Genomic DNA, 17082 nt, shown 5'->3' on the forward strand with positions numbered 1-17082 from the left:
GCAGTGTTTGAGAAGGATTGGGAGGTGTGGCCTTGTCGGAGCAGGTGTGGACTTACTGGAGAACTCTGTCACTGGGAGTGGGCTGTGAGGTTTCACAAGCCCCGGCCAGGCCCAGTTCTCTTTCCCTGCTGCCTGCGGATCAGGCAGCTCCTTCTCCAGCACCATGTCTGCCTGTGTGCCTCCATGCTCCTTGCCATAATGACAATGGACTAAGCCTCTGAAACTGTGAGCAAGTCCTTGATTAAACACTTTTCTTTATAAGAGTCACCTTGGTCCTGGTGTCTCTGAACAGCAATAAGACGGTAACTAAGACAAGATATGTACATAAAGTTGTCAAAGGAAACAAAATTTAATATGGTTCTAGAGGACTTCCTCTCTGCGCTTGTGTGTTCTAAAGGTAGGATTTTTCTCTCATGTTGGGGATTGAACCTAGAGCTTCACGTCTTAGTCAGGGTTACCATTGCTGTGATAAAACACCATGAAAAGCAACTTGAAGAGGGAAGGGTATATTTGGCTTATACTTCCACATCACTGATCATCAAAGGAAGTTAGGATATGATCTCAAGCAGGGCCAGAACCTAAAGGCAAGAGCTGATGCAGAGGCCATGGAGGAGTGCTGCTTACTGGCTTGCTCCCCATGGAGCCCAGGGGTGGCCCCGCCCACAATGGGCTGAGCCCTCCCCCATCCATCACTTGTTAAGAAAATGCCTGACCGGCTTGCTGACAGCTTGATGTTATGAAAGCATTTTCTCAATTGAAGGTCCCATATTTTAAAAGACTCTAGCCTATGTCAAGTTGACATAAAACTAGCCAGCACACTTATGCAAGACCAATAATGTTCTATCACTGAGCTACATCCCCAACTCCTAAACCTCATAATTTCTTAATCTAGAATCTGATTTGCTTGACGAATAAGGCAGAGGGTGCAGATATCCTGTGATTGCCCTGAAATTATGAACAATATTTACATGCGTGGGAAGATCTAAACAGAAAAAAATAAAACTACCATTTTAGACAATTTGTTTTGAACTTCTGTTTTTTAATCCAAAGACTATACAATATACAGTACACACTGACCCTAGAACTGATGAAAAGTGAAAATGGCAATCCTAACTCCTCACACTGGTAGAGAAGGCAAGTAAGTTTATAACACGTTCAAATAAATTATAGTACAAAGATATATATTCAGCATCTTTCTCTGTTTTTTTTTTCACACCTAACCCTAGTTTATTCCACAGTCGTGTCATTATGCCATAGAATTTTAAGTGGTTACCATGCCATCTGCCACTGCTAGCTTTTCTAACAAAATGATTGCTTCCCCCTCCCAGCTTTTCCATGGTTCATGGCTCATGGTTTTCCATGCTGGTTAGACTGAGCACAAAGGGCTCACAAATGTTCACTGAAAACATTTTGTGATCAAAGTGTTATAAATCAGAGGGACAATACTGGGTCTTCCCTGACCTTGGGGGCATTAGATACCCCAAAACCACTGAAGCCACAAAGAGGCAGTTAAGACAAGCAGTTGTTTAGAGGTTGTTCAGAATTAGTCATGATCCCTTAATCCTCCCTCCAATCAATGTTAGGAATTTCCATTGCTGTAAGAGTCAAAGCAAAAGCACTCCAGTGCTTCAGCTCCTCATTGCCTGGTACCCGTGACTTTCTTTATGTGAATAGAACCTTATTAAGCGGGTCAGTGACCAATTACAGAAGCTTCACAGTTTCACAGTTCATGGCAATGATGAAGACTAGACCTTAAATGCATAGGCCATTTCCTTCTGTTTCCTTAAACTGTAATTTCATGGAATGCCTTGGTTTTGTCTTTCAGATGTGTTATTTCCTTTAAGCATTAATTTAAACCTTGAAAATGATTTACATACATCACAATTGGAAAAGATTTACATACATCTCAACTAAAATTGTTTAAAGGGTCAATGCAAAGAGTGAGTTTCCCTCCCGCCCTTGTCTCTCACCTGTGTAGTTCTCCCCCAAAGTGAATGTATCACCAGTAATCTTTACATCCGTCCAGAGATGCTTTAGACATAGAGAAGAATATCCCCTGGCCCTGCCCTCCAAGGCAGTACCTATCCACATCTTTCATTAACAGTGTTCAGTATTAGAGATCTTTTTAACCAATGGTTGCCTAGTATCCCATATATGTGTGTGTGGGGGGGGGGGGTTCCCACTGAACTCTTTTCCCCACTGACCCTGTTTCTAGTCTTTGGGCATCTTATAGAACCTTGTCAAGGTTATTTTCAGAGAAGCATTGTTTTCCACATCTGCCAGTGTATCTGCTCGATTAATTCTAAGGAATGTAATCCTGGCTCACAGGATAGTTATGTTTCAAATATTGGCAGATATTGTCAAATAGGAGCCATATGTCCTGGCAGTATTCATTACAGTTGTTTAACACTGAGAAAGTAAAAATAAATAAGGAAAAGTGATGGTTAGCAAATAGCAGCCCCATCCAGTGTGATAGCCCTTAGATTGCTTTCTTCTTCTGTTGGGTGACAAGAACAGACCACTCCTTTCAGACAGTGGTAGGAGTGGTTGGAGGCAGGAACGTTCTCTCTGTAGGTCCAAGAAGGAATGTCAGACTTCATCCCAGAACAATGCCGATATCAGCGCCTTTGTGTCCATGACAAAGTGGAAAAAAGCAAAAGATGCATGTTGTCATCCTTGTCCCCAGTCAGACGCCCTTCTGTAGTCTTAAACATTTGTGTTCCAGACAAGTCGGCCTTGTGATGCACACTGTGATCACTGTTCTCAGCGTGCACATGGCCCACTCAGCTTTGGCTTCCACCAGAAAATCTTCAGCCACACTGTCTGCTTCTGCGTTCTTCAGTTAGTGTCCCAGTTAGCTAGTGAGTCTCCAACTGGGATCAGGTGGCGTGAAAGGATTGCTCACAACTGCACCTACTATACCTTTCCTTTTAGACTCTTGGCACTGCTCTGGAGGCCTTCAAACCTGAGAGGATGGAGCCTAAGAATGAGGGGGCCTAAAGTATCATGCAATAGCCAACTTTCATCAGAACCTCAGAGAATTTATATTCTGAGGGTTAAGAGGAGTCACATGAGGAGGGTGTGCAGTCACAAAGACAAGCCGCACATGGCAAGCAAGCCACTCGAGTGGCAAAACATGTTTTTCCATAAAGGCATATAAACGACAATGGCCGGATTTAATGAAGAATCTGAAGTAAACTCACTCCTATCTGCTACACCTGGAAAGAGCACGAAAATACATTTCAAGAACAATTCTGTGTTTTGAAGAAACTGAGTTCACAAGACTCTCGTTTTCTTGGTGTTTCTCACAAACACTCAGAATTCTCTTCACACAACTCCATTCTCGGAACATGTCCCAACAGAGTCCCTGATTGCTGACATTTTTCTGAGGTCATTTGAGGTGATGTCTTAGGGTTTTACTGTTTTGAACGGACACCATGACCAAGACAACTCTTATAAGGACAACATTTCATTGGGGCTGGCTTACAGGTTCAGAGGTTCAGTCCATTGTCATCAAAGTGGGAGCATGGCAGCATCCAGACAGGCATGATGCAGGAAGACCTGAGAGTTCTACATCCTCATCTAAAGGCTGCTAGCAGAATACTGGCTTCTAGGCAGCTAGGATGAGAGTCTTATAACCTATACCCACAGTGACACACATACTCCAACAGGGCCATACCTTCTAATTCTCAGCCCACTCCCTGGACTGAGCATATACAAACCATCACAGGTGACCAACTTTGCAATGTCCTTTCTAAACCCACCTTAGTTTGGGGGAGAACAGAAGCAGCCTGACAGTGTCTTTCTAAAGGAAATGAAGTTCCACTTTCAGAGTTCGCAGTCGGCTGCCTACAGCAGTCACATCACCACTTAGTAGATAAGCTATGCGCTCTGATCTAAGCAGCCACAAGACAATGCAGCCACAAGACAACTCCTCCCCACCTCTTCTGTTCTCTTCCTTCCTCTCCAGAGTCTCCCCCCCACCCCCCACCCCCAAATGGATGGCTTGGGATAATCTGCGTGGACACAGCAGAAGTCTGGGGCAGGAGATGTTGTTGGTGACACTGCATAACACAGCTAGGTGCTTCTTAAGTGGGGAATGGGGATGGGGTGGTGCTTTTTTACACAACACCCCAGTTCCCAGTTCTAAATAGCAATCAGTGTCCTGATGCCTTCAGGCAAAAGAGAGGCTTACACTCCTTTTTTTTTTTTTTTTTTTTTTTTTGTTGTTGTTGTTGTTGTTGTTGTTGTTGTTGTTGTTTTCTATTTATTTTTTTTATTTTATATTTTATTTACATTTAAGATGCCATCCCCTTTCCACATTTCCCCTCCCTAGAACACCCCTGTCCCATGCCCCCCCTTTCCTTTTTGCTTTTATACGATTTTTTAAAAATGTTAATCAAAGGATTTATAAGTTTGGTAATGCTCAATCAGAAGCGTAACCCAATACCCAACCTAGATATAAAAACTATCTTTGACTGGTGGAGACATGTGAACATCTGCCTCCATGTCCCCTCTCTCTTTCTCTCTCTCATCACCTAGCTTCTCCTCTCCTTCATCTTCTCTCCTTGTTCTATCTCTTCCTCTCAGTACTCCTTCCCACTTAGCTCCTCCTACATATCACTACACTCCTTTTCAACATGTTTGTGCCGAGACTGGGGATGTGGCTCAGTGGCAGAGCACTTGCCTGTGCGCTGGAGATGAAAACAATTGTGCTTTGTTTGGGCTTTTTGTTTGCGTGTTACACTGGGCCTTGCCTGTCCTACACAGGACTTCTACCACTGACCTACATGCCCCATCTGTTTATATTTTGAAAGGGTTTCACTTTGTAGCCTGGGTGCCATGGGACCTTTAGTGCCCCTGCTGAGTCAGCCTCCCAAGTGCTGTGATCACCCGCCTCGACAACTGTCCTCACCAACCTTAGACTTACATGTTTACTTGTGATGTGCATTTTTGTGCATGTGTAGAGGTCAGAGAACATGTGGAAGCCTGTTCTCTCCTTCTACCACATGGGATCTGGGCATCGAGCTCAGGTCGTCAGCCTTGGCAGCAAGTGCCCTTATTCAGTGAGTCATCTCTACAGCCCCCAACTAGATGTTTGGCTTTATTTTATTTTTCTACAGCCAAGTTTTATTGAAAGCAGAAGCACATGCACACACAGAGAGCAAAGCACAGAGACAGACTTCCCAGGAGAAAAGGCGATCTGGAACCTGGACTCCCTCGGTTAGGTTTTTTTTTTAACTGATTTATTTGTATTTTATGTGTATTGGTGTTTTGCCTACATGTTTGTCTGCCCATGTGAGGGTGTCAGATCTTGGAGTTGTAGAAGATTATAAACTGCCATGTGGGTGCTGGGAACTGAACCGTGGGTCATCTGGAAGAGCAGTCCATGTTCTTAACTGCTGAGCCACCCCTCCAGCCAGCCCCTCCCACAGCTAGTTTTAAGTAAAATAAGAACCTGTTTTAGAAAAAGCCAAAGTGCTCCCTTTCTGTAGCTACTGAAGTTCTACTTAAAATATGGTGGGGAGAAGCCAGGAAAGCCATCTTGTTTTATAAGTGTGTGTAACTTGTATTAAAACCTAAAAAGACATAGCCACTTCTGTCTACCTCATAGGTTTCTCGGTGACGTCAGAACTCAGCTGGGGCACATTAGACCAGCAACACAGCGTTTCTCTGATACCAGTGAGCAAAATGTCAGCACGCCTGCTGCATTCCACTGAGGTAACAGGAATGAAGTCATGACGCTAAGACAAGTGTTTCTCTTGCACTAAAGACACCGGTTCTCAAAGGTTAGGGTCAGTGATCTGGCAGCTGTAGTTCTGGGGAGCCACTGAAGGAAGCTGAGGTTCTCTGGACCTTAAAGAGGCAATGCGGTTGGTTGGTCGAGGCTGAAGGGTGAGCCCTTGCAGGCAAGTGGCTGTGAACTGGGGCAACGGCAGGACTTCAAGAAGAGCACTAATGAATGATCAGAGGAAAGGATCCTGCCAGCCTGGCCTACAGAAGTTAGTTCTAGGCGAGGCAGGGCTGCAGGCGAGACCTTGTCTTGGAGAAGAAGAAAAAGAAGAGGAAGATGAAGGAGAAGGGGTCTCCGTCCAAAGTAAAGTAAGTTTTAATTTTTTTTCTTTTTCTTCCTTTTGGCGGTGGGCGGGACAGGGTTTCTCTGTGTAGCCCTGGCTGTCCTGCAACTTGCTCTGTAGACAAAGCTGGCCTTTAACTCAGAAATCCTCCCGCTTCTGCCTCCTGAGTGCTGGGATTAAAGGTGTACACCACCACCACCCAGCAGAAGTCTTAATTTTCAAAAGCACTGTAAGAAGATGTCTGTCTGTTTGTAGAGAACTGTCAGAACTTCTTACCCACATACAATCACAGGTGTGACTGAAAAGAGAGCTCGTAGTCTAGGTCTGGTGGCACGTGCCCATAATCCTGGAGTTCAGTTAGCAGAAGCAGATTCAGTTTCCAGGGCAGCCTGAGCTACATAGTGAATCTCAGCTGCAACAAAACAGGCAGAGGGAGGGGAGACCTCAGGAGACTGCCCTTACCTCTGTGGGTAATGCGTGTGCTCTCAGGTTTCCATGTCGCTTTACCAAAATTAGCCCTCGAGGGAGAAGGGGAAGGGACTGTTCAGCGGGCTTGACGACAGTTCACAGTATTTCCAAACTGACTGCTTCTCTGGTGGCTCGGGCCCCTGGAAACTCACAACCAGTATAAAAAGGTCTCCCAAATCAAAGGCTTCTGTCCTCGATCTTGGAAATGATTGCATCTGGCATGATTCTTACCTTGGATATTTCCTTGTGACCCCAAAGCTCACTCTCTACCTCCACCCTTTGTGGTAGTCTCTTGTGTCTGCCACATAGAGCAGAAAAGATACACTGCTGTTGTGAGGATTTCTGTTGACGCTGAGACACTGCAAAGAGAAATGAGGAAGCTGACAAGCTTATTCTTCTATCCAACCTGGATTCCCATCTCAGCACCCCCTTCCTCTCCCTCCTCCCCTCCCCTTCCCTCCCTGCCCCTCCCTGTCCCCCCTCTCCTTCCCCCTCCCTCCCCCCTTCCCCCTCCCTCTCCCTCCCTCTCCCTCCTTCCCTCTCCCCCCTCCCCCTCCCTCCCCAGCTCCCTCTCTCTCACCATAGGATTAAATGTTCCCTTTGTCCTCAACCAAAGTGGAAATACGTCTCATGCTTGCTAATTATCTTTCCATTCCCTCAGTCGTTGGGGTGTAAGTTCTGATTTAGTGGCACAGCCTGTTCCCCCAAATGGGGGAAAGTCTTTGGGGAGCTTGCTATAAGCGCATCCAAGTGCTGGTGAGTCTCAGAGGTAGACACTGTATAAAAATAGAGGGGTGCTTTGAGATGCAAAAGTGATGTCATTCAATATTGTTATCTCTGTATTCCAGGAGCAAGTTCAAGGACTCTGCTGGACAGGTTGCCAAGTGCTAATTACTCTCACTGTACGTCTCTGCTATTCTTTTAACTCTTCTGTTCTTGGGGTTTCTCCAGTGAAAAGAGGGAATCTATTCCATCCTTCATACAAAATGCAAACATTCTGATCACCTTAGATGGTTCCCAAGTGAGGAAGGAATAACAGGGTGATGCTTGCTTGTCTCTCCAATTTAGAAAGAAGGACTGATATTCTATGTATTTGTCTTTATTTTTTCTTGTTCCTTATGTGTAACGTATATTTCGAAAGACAAGATAATCTAACTTAAGGAATACCCCAATGAAGAGGTATATAATAGCATCTGTGATCTTCTACAGTAGAGAAAAGACAGATACTTGTCAATACACTGTAATTAAATGTGTTCACCAACATGGAGCGTTTCAGACGCATGGGAGGAAAAGAAGAGGAAATAAGTCAACGTCCTTCTGCATCGACGGGTAGCCTGTCTGTCAACACGAAAGATGAGTTCACTTAATGATTCTACTCCACAACAGTGACCGCCTGCTAATGTGTTTATAGTAGCCATCTGTAGAACACAGAGAATGTCCTGGGCTTATCACAAAGGGCTATGTGTACATGGGACAGATACACCAAAGCTGCATTTTAATATACAAAAACTGGTACAACTGAGAAACAACATTGCCCAGAAAGTGCCACTGCAGGCACAATTTTTAAGATTATCCCTTATCCAACATTAAATGCATGCACGTGTTCAAAACAGTGCCGCACATCATTTCTGGGTCTGTATGTAGTAATATAAAAATATCAACATAAAAACAGACACTGAATTCAACAGTGTGTGGTTTCCTTGAGTGAAAAAAAAAAAAGGAAACAGGATCAGGCACGATACCCAGAAAGCCACAGCTACAGCTACAGTTTTACGGGGTGTGTGTGTGTGTGTGTGTGTGTGTGTGTGTGTGTGTGTTTAAAAAAAACCTAGTATGTGGGCACGAAGATTGGTCAGTCAGGAAAGTGCTTGCTGCTCAATTCCAATGACCTGAGTTTGATCCCCCTGCCCCCAGCCCATGGTAGAAGAAGAGAACCAGTTCCTGAAAGTAAGTTGTCCCCTGACTTCCTCCACATGGCACTGTGGCATGAGCTCTCTCTCTCTCTCTCTCTCTCTCTCTCTCTCTCTCTCTCTCTCTCTCTCTCCCTCCCCCTTCCCCCCTCCCTCTCCCCCTTCCCCCCCCACAGATTATGATGATGACAATGACGAGGATGATGATGAGTAATTCAAAGTAATGTAAATACAGAATAATGTTAAATATTTCTTTTGGACTTTGTTATTATTTGAAACACTTTAAAATAAAACCACTTCTGAACATCGATCATGCAAAACCTATTCATAAATACTTCCAGAATAATTTATTAAAGGATATTTCTTGGATACTCCTTTAAAAGCCAAAGCAAGCATCTTAGCCTAAAAAAAAGCTAAACTAACTGAGTCCCAGTGTAAAGATCATAGAGGTGCGTCATTTCGGCTGTGGGGCTACGGGGTGACTCTGAGCCCCTTTCCAGTTCTTGCATCTCTGTGCAGCTTCAACAGAGGTCCATCTTTGGCCTCAGACCCTAGTTTAGCCTCAGGTGTTGGCCTAGACTCTTGACTCAGTTCCCCAGGTCCTAGTATTTAGCATTCAGTTTCACTCCTTCTTTTGTCTTTGCAGACAAAAGCCCATGTATCCAGAGTCACCTCCAGGCAATGTATCCATGTATACCAGCATGTATCCAGAGCCGCTGACAGGCCACAGACACACGGTGTGGAACAGATATCTCACTCAGAACAGACTCTACCCCTAACTCTCTAATCACTTCCCTCTCTTTTAATATAGCATCTATCAGATGCTGGTACCATGTACTTCATTTTTATATATTTTTAAATTCCCATTTCTGCCAAATAACAGCATCTTCCTCTGTTGTGTTCACTACTTTATCTCAGCACCCAAAGCACTCAGGAAATATTTACTCCACCTATATTAAAAATCAATGAACTTATATACAGTGACAGAGACGGGTAGTTTGTTGTTGACTTGAGCTAGCAAAGACAGAGATCTGAGTAGGAATGAGTCACATGAGGCTGTGGCCATCTTGAATTAGGGCAGCTCTGATTATCTACACGAGGACACCGTGAGATCAGACCTGCTAACACAATCTCACATGGAGTGAGAAGAAGCCTCAGAAGTCCAGTTGCTTGGAAGAGGAGACTCTGTGAGCATAGCTGTTCAACGTTGGTTGATCATGGGTTGCCCATGATCCTGTAAGTAACCCTGACAAACTCAGCAGCTCATTACGTTAAACTCGGGTGACCTGGTATCTGTCATGGTCCTTTTTATCTTGAGTGAATGGAAATAGACTCCTCAGGAAAGGTCATGCAGCAGAGACAGAAGGAACATGTTCGATGTCTGTTACGTCAATGATAGCGTGGATCTAGAAGTTACTAAAACTCCTGGGCATGTTTGAATGAGCATGTTACATTGAGTGCAAATTATAACCAACTGAAAGGATTTTTTTTAAATGAACAATTGTACTAAATTCTGGTCCCAACATTTACAAAGTAACAAAACTATAGTTGGAACTCAGGTGAATCTGGTTCCCTTTTTATGATCTTTTTATGGGGTGTACTGCCTTCCTTCATCTCTGGATCTATTTTTAGATTCACATGTCTCTAAGACAGGCAAAGCATTTCTGGCTAGGTCTTTCTTGTGTTCAAGATCTTAGAAATGTGAGATGATGCACGTGACTGGCAAGCATCTATCTCCTTCCTGCAAGTTTGGTGTGATACAAGTAAATACTCAGTTTTCTACGGGAGTCATTAGCTCTCAGGCTTAGATACATATCCGGCAGTCAGTGGCACCTAACTGATAGGACGCTTGATTTCATTTGTCAACTCGGGCAGGTTATCTAGTCCCCAGGCAGTCACTCTCACACTAATCCAGATTTTGCTGCATATTCAAGGTATAGTGAACATATGCATTGGACAGATGTTAAGAACGGAGATTGTCCTGTGGCCTGAGGGAACCAGACCCTGAGAGCTGAAAGGTCTTCAGAGCAGAATTGAGGCTTCCCTAAATATGAAGAAATTCTGCCTGTGGACTTCATGTCAGCTTTTGCCTGTCCTTCCTGATGGACCAGTATACAGGTTTCAACTTACCTTCTTAGACCCTAGATTTGCACAAATGATTTCTACGCGCGTGCGCGCGTGTGTGTGTGTGTGTGTGTGTGTGTGTGTGTGTGTGTGTGTTTTGAATAGCAAGCAGAGGTGTGGAACAGATATGTGTTTCTACACCTACTAATTTTCAGATGACAATCTCTGGGGAAATTTCATTCCCAAATATTCACACTCTAAATGTGTTTGTGGCATCTGCAGGGCTGATCCCTAAATGATAATGAAGTGAGAGCATCTTTTCCTTCTCCCAGCCCGTGATGGTATGAGCTCTGTATGGATCTCTGTATCCAGCGTATCCCACCCTTGTGCAATCCCTGCCCTAAGTAAGCTCTGAGAATCCTCTCCAGATTGAGTCTTGAGTGGTGAGTACCAGCTGGATTTTCTAGTTCTGTTCCAGGCCTGCTTCACTGGAAACCCAGACCTTAACATTTCTGTAATTAAAGTAAAATTATCTTGGACTGGGATGATGAGTGAGGTGTGGCAAGCTAGTTCAGTGGGCTAGCTCAGTGGGTTAAACACATCATACAAACCTGCCAGCCTGAGGTCAATTCACAGAACCCATGTAAAGGTAGAAGGAGAGGGCTCACACCACAAGTTGGCCTTTGGTCTCCACATGTGCACTGTGGCATGTGCATGCCTCCCTACTCCCCACCACAGCACACACTCTCTCTGTCTCTCTCTTTTTGTCTCTGTGTGTCTCTGTCTGTCTCTCTCTCTCTCACACACACACACATACACACACACACACACACACACACACAATTATAATTCATGTTGCTGCCCAACCTTGAACACATCCTAGACCTTCCCCAGCTCCCTGGCTCCATACAGCCCCTAGCAGGGTGCTATGCTTCCCCATCGTGGCTTAAACTGTTCCAGTTGTCATGTCTCAGCCAAGGAGAACAAGGTCTTTCTAAGCCAAAAGGCTTTCCGTGTGTGTGTGTGTGTGTGTGTGTGTGTGTGTGTGTGTGTGTGTGAGAGAGAGAGAGAGAGAGAGAGAGAGAGAGAGACTTGCACAACCTCATGGTTCTGAATATTTTCAGAAATAACCTTGTGACTACTTGCTTGTCTAGCATTGGCTGTGTGATTATTTATTATTCTGTCTGTCCTGGTTATTGAAGATTATGCAAAAGTCTCTAAAATTCTGATACATCAGTGAGGAAGGGAGCATGTTTAACAGACACACAGTTATATGTTTGTTGAGAGAGGCTGGTCTCAAATTCTCAAGCCTTGGACTCCCTGGTGCTGGACTTACAGGTATGCAATGCCACACCACTAACTAACAGTGACTGTAACTGAGCAAGATGAGACTGTGAAAAAGAAATGGAAGGCCATTTGTGTCCTATTTTTCTTTGGTGGTGGGAAGGAAACTTTGAAGAATGAAGACTGTATATCTCCATGCTTTGAGTTTGGCAGAGGTTCTAACACGGAGATCCATGCGGCTGCTAAATTGCCTGTATCTGGCCCAGCAGAGGCCAAGGCGTGTCTCACCCCTTAGTGCCAGGCCAGGCATAAATGTGGCATGGCTCTCTCTGATGCCAATACCACTTCATATCTACCAAGTCCCGCCTGAACACTGACTCTCCACCTGGGTTCCACTGCGGTCACTGTAAGCATAAAAAAGACTTGGGGACTAAGAAGCAAGCATTCCTGTCAGGAGAACAGAAAACTGCTGCCATTCCTGAGAAGAGAAGGCTGCACATTCTTTTGAGGCCATTACCCAAGGCTGTTGAACTTACACAAAGGAATGGCACAGACTAGGGTCACAGAGGTAGTGATGGAAGGTTCACTGGACCCAGACCACTTCTGAGAGCTTCCGAAGCTGTGTCTGTAAGGAGAGAGGATGTTCCATGGTGCTGAAAGAGCTAATGTGTCTGGAGCAAACATTATCCCACCATTTTGCTAAGTCTATCAGGGATCTGGTACCATCTGGAGAAATGAGGGTCACATATAAATAAACATCATTGGATTGACAGAAATTAGGAATTAGAACTAGTTCCGATGAGTTTGGATTAATGTCACTAATACCTTTGAATGTAGGCTAAACCTTGAGTAACAGCTTATAACTAGATAAATATGTCTTCTGCTTTCTAAAGTCTATAGTTTTTCCAAAAAAAAAAAAAGTTAGATTTTTCATAGTAATAATAGAAATGAACCTTTAGGTAAAAAATGAATTTTTAACTGAGATAAGAGCAGTGAATGATGGTCCACACCTTTAATTCCAGCACCCAGGAAGCAGAGGTCAGTGGGATCTCTGTGAGTTCCAGGTCAGCTAGATTTACATAGTGAGTTCAAAGCCATCCAGGATTACATAGTGAGATCCTGTCTCCAAAACAAACACAAATAAATTGAGATAAAATAACATATGGGACTGGAGAGATGGCTCAGCATCTGTTGCTGTTTCAGAAAGTCTGGGTCTGATTCCCAAGCACCGATACGGTTGTTCACAACTATCTGTAACCTGCATTCCAGGGGATCTGAAGCCCTCTTCCAACAGCCTTGGGCATCAGGTACACACATGGTATGGATACATTAATATACGTAAAACAAATCTAAAAAATTAAATGATAATGCATAACATAAAACTTGTCATTTATCTGCCTTGCAGTTCATAGTTCAGTCATTAAATGCATTCATACACTGAGTAACTGTGGACTACCTGGAAATGTATAATGACCTATCAGTGATCTCAGTAAGCCTTTTGCATGCTATACAATTATTCCAACATACAGTTGGCCATCCTCTTTCCCTCAGCCCCTGGTAACTACCATTCTCCATCCCATCACTGTGCATGTGACTGGTTCAACTTCTCCTATCAGTGGGATCACACAGTACTTGTCCTTTTTCTTACTTCCCTTCGGATAACATCCTCAAGGCTCATCTATGTATAGCATGTATCAACATGTCTTTTCTTTTGAAGGATGAATAATGTCCTTTCAGATGGATAACCTTCCTCCCACGTCAGGTGCTAGAGTTTGAATCCAAGGGTTTTTAACATGCCTGTTAAATGCTCTACCACAAAACCTTCTCCCCCTCTTCCCCTCCTCCTCCTCCATGTTAGGGATAGGGCCAGGGATATGGCTCAGTGGGTAAAAGCATTTGCTTCAAAACCTTGTTGACCTGAGTTCAGTCCCACACAGGATAGTGGGATGTGGTAGCTTTCATTTGTAATCTCAGCACTCCTATAGTGAGAGGGGTAGCAGGGATAGGAGAATCAGCCAGAAGCTCATGGGCCAGTCAGTGTCTTAGCTGCTTTTTATTGCTGTGAAGAGACACCATGACCGAGGCAACTTACATAAGAAAGTATTTCATTGGGGCTTGCTAAGACTTTCAGCGGGTGAGTCCATGGCCATCGTGGTAGGGAACATGACAAAAGACAAGCAGAAATGGTAGCTGAGAGTTCTATATTCAGATCTGAGGGCATCAGGAAGAGAAAGACTCTGGGCTTGGAATGGGCTTTTAAAAACCTCAAAGTTCACCTCCAGTGACACACTTCCTCCAACAAGACAAATAAAATTAACCATTGCAGGTCACATATGTCTTTTTGAGGAACTGTATGACATTTTCTGCAGGAGATGTCCCTTTTCACCTTTCTCCTCAGCCACACACAGGAGTTCCAGTTTCTCCATATCTCTGTCAGTATTTGTCATTTTTCTCTTTACTCAATTAATGTTATTTTTACAGTGCTGGTTATCAAACCCCAGGTTTTGCACAAGTTAGGCAAAGCACATTACCAACTGAGGCATGCTCTCAGCTCCTAGGTTTCCCCACCACGGGTTTGATTGGAATCTCTCTAACACTTGGTGGTGCTGAGCGGGTTTAATGTATTTATTAACCATGTGTATATTTTCATTAAAGAAGCTTCTGTTAAATTCCACTGCCCACTTTTAATTGGGTTAATTGTTCCTATTGCTGAATTGTAGGAGTTAGAGTCTAGATAGAGCCCCTTATCAGATATAACCACAGTCCCAAAACAATGGGCTTTATATACAACACTCTTTAAATAAAATTGCACTGCCTTGTGATAGCATAGCATCTACCTGTATGAAAGCACATGCTATGATATTTGTACAACAGTAGAATATCCCAACACATATACCTTGTAATACATGACTATATATGATTTATAAAACTTTTCTCTGGAAAACAAGTGTTTAAGTTGGGTTATCTTAGTTTTTTTCATTCTAGAAAATGTATCTTATAAGCTGTTTCTTTTTTTTTTTTAAATCTGCCCCAAATCCATATGATACAATCCTAACTCCCAATGGAGACAGATTCTTCAGTGTTCCTGAGGTCATAGGGCTGGTGCCTGTGTAAGAAGCAGCAGGTCTCCAGAATTCCCTGTCTTCCACGTGAGAACACAGGAAAATCCATGAGCAAGCCAGGGGTAAGGCCGTACCAGGAGCCAGCTGCCTGCTACTTTGATCTTTGACCTTCCAGCCTCTGGAACATGAGAAATTCTCATTGTTAAGTTGCTCGAGAAGCTCAGGCAGCGTACAACAGCCTTCACCTTACGATCAAACAAGCTGCCCGTGGCTGGAGTGACAGTCAGGAAAGCGAGTACTGGGCAAGGGTGAAGCCTAGAGTTACGTCCTGAGCACCTACGTAAACACTGAGCAGGGGAATCTTACATACCCTTACATGCCTCTTTCTATGCATATAAACAGTAATTATAACCACACCACCTACACTGCTTTCTTTCCCTGTCCAGTGCTGAGAATGGAACCTATGGTCTTTGCATACTAGGCAGGCACTCTATCACTGAGCCATGGTCCAGTCTAGCCCAGACTATAGATGTTCTTCTGTAACCTTCTCTTAACAAATAATATGAAATGCACTATTGTTCTTAAAAATGGAAACTTCCACTGAACAGAGAAACCATAATATACACCTGAGCTGCCCTGTATACCCTGTATGCCCTGGACCACCAGACAGCTGGGTGGTCCTTTATATGTATCTTTGATGTTTGTCTGATTCATTCATGGAGATAATTTTCCAGAAGCTGAACTCCTGGGATGAAGGATAGGCATATTTAAATTTTTGATAGCCTGTATATTGCCAAATTACTTTTTAGAAAGGCTAAACCAATTTGTGCTTGTGCCATGTATGATGGTGCCCATTGCCCCATACACTTGCCAAATTGTCATGCTTTCTACAGTGGTAAAAAAACAAGTTCTCGTCTGCTTTTCTCCTCTGAGTCCTCCCAAAGTACATGACATGAAGCTAAATGAGAGGACTGTAACGTTGACAGATGGGAGGGTATTTTGGTCACTGTAATGTTTTATCTCAAGCACACCACTTTCCCCTCAAAGCAAACATGATAGATAGGGCTTCTTCATTTTTTTTTTTAGTACAAGTTCTAGGAAGTAATATCCTAAGTGGATTAATTCCTTAAAGACAAAGTATCTTTGAAATGTAGAAATTATTCAAGCTAAGTGTGCCTTGGGCTAATAGAGGATATATGGATGTGTGTGTGTGTGTGTGTGTGTGTGTGTGTGTGTGTGTACACATTTGGTTGCAAAAATGTTTGGCTTCTTTTGTACAGAGGTAGATTGTATTATTTTGTAGCTGCCCCATGTTGCACTGCAGCCTACTCAACATTGACTATTTGAAGCAGAGGAACATGTTCTCAGCTCCATTTTATATTTAATCTTTTGTCTGTTGCTTTTATTTATAGATCTATTTATTTATTTATTTACATCCCAAATGCGCCTCCCCGCCCCCAGTCCCTCACTCAGAGTCCCTCCGTCATCCCCCCTCCCCTTTTCCTCTGAGAGAGGGTAGCCCCCCTCCACTGTAGAAGCTCCCCCACACCTATTCCCTCTACTCTGGCTCATCAAGTCTCTGCCAGATTAGACGCATACTCACCTACCGAAGCCAGAGAAGTCAGCCATGGAGACTAAGCTGAATGTCTGCTATATATGTGCTGGGTGGGGTTTTCCTTCCAGTCCATGTATGTTCTTTGGCCGGTTGGCTCAGTCTCTGAGAGTTCCCAGGGTTCCAGCTTAGTTGACTCTGTTGGTCTTCCTAAGAGGTTCCCTTTCCCTTCAGGGCCTTCAGTCCTCTCCCCAGCTCTTTCATAAGTGTCCTTGATCTCTGTCCACTGTTTGTCTGTATCTGCGTTTGTTTCAGTCCTCTGTTGAGTAGAGCCTCTCAGAGGATAGTTAAGCCAGGCGCCTGTCTGCAAGCATAACAGAGTTATATCTTTTTTCTTAAGTTGAGCAATCATTAGCTGGATGTGTGATGAGCATGACTTCCCAGATACTCAGGAGACTGAGCAGAAGAACCAAGAGGCCCAGGCTTCGGGCCAGTCAAGCAGCATGGCAGGGCCTCGAAAACTCAGAAACAACACTTACAGCAAAGGAGCTGTACTTCATGGTAGTTGTAAGGTTTTCCTTAGAATTTGATTGTGGATAACTTCAGTATTCTAATATAATATTTTACCAAAACTTAGATGAAGGGGAAGAAAATTATACAATTAA

At 43.8% G+C, this 17082-nt stretch overlaps 2 long non-coding RNA genes across 3 annotated transcripts; one reads left to right on the forward strand and one right to left on the reverse strand.

Annotated features, from left to right (window-relative positions):
• Positions 1–1018: 1018 nt before the first annotated feature.
• Positions 1019–16726, reverse strand: LOC143435095 (uncharacterized). Of its 2 annotated transcripts, none has more exons than XR_013105086.1 (3): positions 16473–16726; positions 7126–7321; positions 1019–6904 (listed from the first exon to the last, which is right to left on the reverse strand). It is a non-coding gene; the product is annotated as an uncharacterized LOC143435095 (long non-coding RNA). The 2 variants fall into 2 exon arrangements; XR_013105085.1 differs by having other exon boundaries at positions 16469–16726.
• Positions 5972–8356, forward strand: LOC143435096 (uncharacterized). Its single transcript, XR_013105087.1, has 2 exons — positions 5972–6102; positions 7394–8356. It is a non-coding gene; the product is annotated as an uncharacterized LOC143435096 (long non-coding RNA).
• Positions 16727–17082: the final 356 nt, after the last annotated feature.

Source organism: Arvicanthis niloticus, chromosome 19 (assembly GCF_011762505.2).
Source record: "Arvicanthis niloticus isolate mArvNil1 chromosome 19, mArvNil1.pat.X, whole genome shotgun sequence".
Lineage (NCBI taxonomy): Eukaryota > Metazoa > Chordata > Mammalia > Rodentia > Muridae > Arvicanthis > Arvicanthis niloticus.